Source organism: Anastrepha obliqua, chromosome 2 (assembly GCF_027943255.1).
Source record: "Anastrepha obliqua isolate idAnaObli1 chromosome 2, idAnaObli1_1.0, whole genome shotgun sequence".
In the NCBI taxonomy this organism is placed as follows: Eukaryota; Metazoa; Arthropoda; class Insecta; order Diptera; family Tephritidae; genus Anastrepha; species Anastrepha obliqua.
Window position 1 is genome coordinate 42,046,908 of NC_072893.1, and position 4,739 is coordinate 42,051,646.

The window sequence follows — 4,739 nt, forward strand, 5'->3', positions numbered from 1 at the left end:
ACGTTTAGGGCCTTTTCGTTCCGCGAGAGAGAAACAAAACGATATAACGTAGAGGAAAAGGAGAGAGAGAGAGCTATACCTTATATATATCTTAGATACACTTTAGGCTTTTTCCTGAGTTTTTCCTTGTGGTTGCTATTTTCTGGTGAGAAATAACACTGCCTACATTTCGGCGCTTGTTTGTTGGTGCAAACTTGTAGGATATATATTTTTGCTGCCTCCTTTTTGGCGTTATATTTCCTTTTGTGTGCACTGTTTGGGGCATTTTTGGGTCCTAATTTTTTTGGCGTTTTTGTTTTTTTGGCGCCTACTTTTTGGCGCTTATTTTTGATTCCTGTTAGTTACGTAGAATAAAAATATGAATTCGTCAAATAAATATGCATCGTCTGTTCTACTTAGCAAATATTGCCTGTTAGTTATGGTTGTTATTTTGGTGTCTCCTTCTGCTTGAATTGCGATTATGATGACCATGGCTAGTAATTCATTGTCCTCTCCTGTAACTGTGTAATTTTTTACGTTGTCTTTGTGAATCACTTTTCCCTCCTTAGTCAAAATCGTGTCCTCGCGTTCTTCCTGCACCACATACTTTTTGTAACGACTGCCGCTTTTACTTGTGATGTTAATCCTTAACACCAATATCTGGTCTGCTTGTTTGAAAGTTCGGTGTCTAGTTCCCTGGTTTAGACATTTTAATGTTTTCTCCGATGCGTCTTTTAATTTTTTTACTATGTCTTCCTTGCTGTATGTTATTAGCTTAAAATGTATATCCTTTGGTTTTTTTCCTGTGACGGTATGGGTTGTGTTGTTCAATTCCTTTATAGCTACAAATAGCCCCTCGGTTGCTGATGTTGAATTCTTTATTTTTAATATTCTTTCCATTTCTGATATGGAATTGTGCGTTCGTTCTGCCTGACCGTTTGCCTTTGATCTACATATATATTGGTGTCTGTCTCTACAATTGTGCTAGAGTTCTCTTCTTGGGATGTTGAGTTTTTGTTCCGCATGAGTTTTGGTTGTTGGTATTGATTGGTGAACTGGCCACTGGTACCTCGTGGTCTTTTCCAATTTTTATTGTTTCTATTCACGCCGTAGTAGTTGTTTTGATGCTGAGTTGGTTGCCTGAATGTTGTGTTTCCAGACTTTGTGTCCATGGGTTCTGGTTTTGGGAATTGTAATGGCGGCTGGTTATAGTTGTATTTCTGCTGATATATGGGACGCCTCTGGGACTGTTGTTTCTCATAGTAGTGTTTATTGCTGGTTGGATGCATGTTTTGTTGTGCATAGTGTAGACGTAACTTTCGATGTTCGATGTGTTGCCTTATCAGTCATTACTTTGGTCACTTCTTGGCTATGATCAAACGTAGATATTTTTGGCGTGATTATCGTCAGGGCTCTGCTCACGTTGTCATGGAATTCACTTAAATTGTGTTTACCTTGTGTGAGTCTCTTCATCTCGTCCTGCAACACATATAAAGGTCGTTGATGAGCATAGGTATAGTCCAATCCATTCCTGATTGCATCAAAATGAAATATTGTGTTATGGTTGGGCAACACGTCAGCTGCTGCACCTTGTATTTTAGTTGTTATAATTGATAGAGCTTCAACGTATCTGTTGGAATTCCTATGATTACTAATTCCATCCATAAGTCTAGAGACTTCTTCCCTCCATGCGGGGTATTTAGAAATGTTGCCGTCAAATGCAGGTAGTGCTTTAAAAACGTCCAGGTTGATATCGGTTGGATTGGTATAAGTTATATTGGCTGGTTCCAATCGTTCTGCTGCTTGTGGAATTATTGCTTGGTTAACTTGGATCTGCTTTACCCGGGCTCTTAATGTTGCATTTTCTGCTAGGATACTCTGAAGCATTACTTGCGAATTGGCCATCTGGTGAATCATGGTGTTCACGCCGATTTGTTCCATAACGTCAATGGTGTCGAAATTTATTCGTGTATTAAGTTTATTACGTTTCTCCAAAGACTTTCTCATCTGCTCCTTTCTATGAGAATTAGATCACTGTTTTTAATTTTTTAATAGAAGAAACACGAATAGTTTTTCTATCACTAAATTTTTTATTTCTTTGTTCACTGTATTTTCACTTCTTTTCGTTCAGCCTTTATTTTTTTGCATAAAATATATAAAAATTTATTTTTATGAATTTAATTTTAGTGTAGTTCTTAACACTATGTTAATATTGGGCTGACTGCCAACATATTTGTTTGCTGTTTAAGAAAGACATGTCTATCTTTTGTTATTCTTAAAATACATATAGGGTGGCCATGTAAAATTTGCTTTTTGAATCAGCTATAAAAAAAACGAATCAATATTTTTTCAAACTTTTTTTTATTTTGAAGATTGAACATTGCCATTTATGAATAAAAAATAATATCGTTCAAATGACTGCCGCGACTGGCTTTACAGTAGGCCACACGATCAACCCAATTTTTAAGCACATTTTCGATTGTTTGAGCTACAATTTCATGAATGGCAACTTCGATTTCGTGTTTTAAAGCATCAATCGGCTCTGGATGGTTCGCATATCATTTGTCCTTAACGGCTCCCCATAAAAAATAGTCCAACGGGCTTAAATCACCGCTCCGAGGCGGCCAATTGATATCGGAATTCAAAAACGGTAGCCAAAAGTTCGAGTGTAACTTTGGCAGTGTGACAAGTTGTCAGGACAGTACAATGAAACCAAATGTCGTCCATGTCATCCTCTTCAATTTTTGGAAACTAAAACTCGTTGAGCATGTCACGGTAAGGCTCACCATTTACTGTAACCGCGTAAGAAGAAGACTCACCACTTTGGAAATAGGTTTTCAATATTTCCCAATTTTGTTCAAGCGTATAGCGTCCCATTTTGTAAATGTCAAACCTTTAAGTAAATTATGAACACATTTGACATGTCATTTGTGTTACCATTCTCAAAAAAATATTGTAGGTGGTTCAAAAAGCAAACACTATATGGCCCACCTTATATATTTGGATTTGTTCAGCCCTGCATGATTACACTTAGCATTTACTTAACTAGTTTTATCTATTATTTCTGAATGAAATCATTCCTTAACTCGCTCGGAGTACTGCGCGTAATTGCCACGGTTTGTGTCCGGCGTTTACCTACACCGGTCGACCCTTCTCCGTTTTTTGTAAATTTTGTCTATTTATATTCTCTGCAAATGTTGTGAATTTATTTAGATATATATTCTTTCTCTCTCTCTCTCTCTCCCTCTCTCATTCTCTCTCGGGTCTCTCCCTTTTACTTTTTCTGCCCTGAAAGTTTCACTTCTGTTATGTGTACTACGCTACATCCATTTTTTTTATATTTTCATTAATTTTTTATCAAAACATAGCTCATTCGACTACAAATATCATATAAATGAAAGCTTTCAACTTTGTACAAGATTTATAAAAATTCAAAAATTTTTCTGCAAAATTTTAAAACTTTCTAATCAGAATATAATGTCTTTTGTATTATTATATTTTCCAAACTTTAGTATAATAAAGTGCAAGTTAGAAGTACGTAGAAATGTCGGCTAAAGAAAAATACTAAAAAGTGGTCAAAATAACGGAATTCCATTATTTTGTTCGTAAGTGTATAAGCGCATACTAACATAAGCAGCTGGATCTAATCAGCAGCTCCACTCCGTCTAGCGTTGACAGACAATTTATTTAGCAGATAAATCTTAAAATAACCAAGGCAGACATTAGGCAAACTATTGCGATGGCAAACTGCCGCATTTGCAGACCTAAGATGGCATGCTCGTGTGCACATAATATAATATATATATATATGTATGTGTATCTATATACTAAACGTCGGCGTGTGCATATTTCGACCAACTGCATAAATTTGCTAATTAAAAATCTTAATAGAAAATATATTTACTCGTTATATCTGTCTATAGAAGCACTGTAAATATTTATTAAAAAACACTTGTTAGCTTTGCCAAAGCTAAGCAATCGAAATAATGAATATAAATAAACATATAAATAAATAAAAAATGAAATCCGTAAACAACAAATGTTCGCTTCCACTTATTTTCTAATCTCTTCGTTGCTATTTGCTTAGATTACCAATTTTATGTACTCCACTTTCTCTTTTTATTTGCGATTTCAATAACTGATAGCAGCACTACTCGCACACTTAGAGATAACCGCTATGCTGGCCGGTATTTATCTGTTTCCGTGGTGTAGTGGTTATCACATCCGCCTAACACGCGGAAGGCCCCCGGTTCGATCCCGGGCGGAAACAGTTGTAGTTTTTTTTAACTGACACTAAAATGCTACATTTTCAAGCATTGCTGTTTTGAATAAAGAAAGTAATTTATTGTTAACGGGCTAGTGGTAGTCAGAGGCCCGAAAAAATGATGATTTTCAAAAATTTTTGTTTTTTTGCTAGTCAATTTACAAAAATAAAAAACATAGCATTAATACATCGTGTTTCGACTTATCTTTAGCAAAATTTAAAAAATGAAAAATAATAAAAATTGTAAAAGCAATCGCTATTTGTGTGCAGCCCCTTTCTCCAAAAGTCCCTTGCGGTGATCATCACAAGTCCTTGGAGATTCATCTAAAATCAATCGGAAAAGAGAAATTAGTTTTATTAATAGATAATCTCGTGCCTGATCGAAGCTTTTTTTCAAAATTAACAATATGGCGGCCTCAGGAAATATTTTTGAGATTTTCGAGAAAAAAATTAATTTAAAAAAAAATCGAAATCCTTCGATCAGGCACGAGTTTTT

The 4,739-nt window shown here is 35.4% G+C and overlaps 1 non-coding gene across 1 annotated transcript; it reads left to right on the top strand.

Moving 5' to 3' along the window:
- Positions 1 to 4,176: 4,176 nt before the first annotated feature.
- Trnav-aac (transfer RNA valine (anticodon AAC)) lies at positions 4,177 to 4,249 on the top strand. The gene has a single exon. It is a non-coding gene; the product is annotated as a tRNA-Val (tRNA).
- The last annotated feature ends 490 nt before the right edge of the window (positions 4,250 to 4,739 follow it).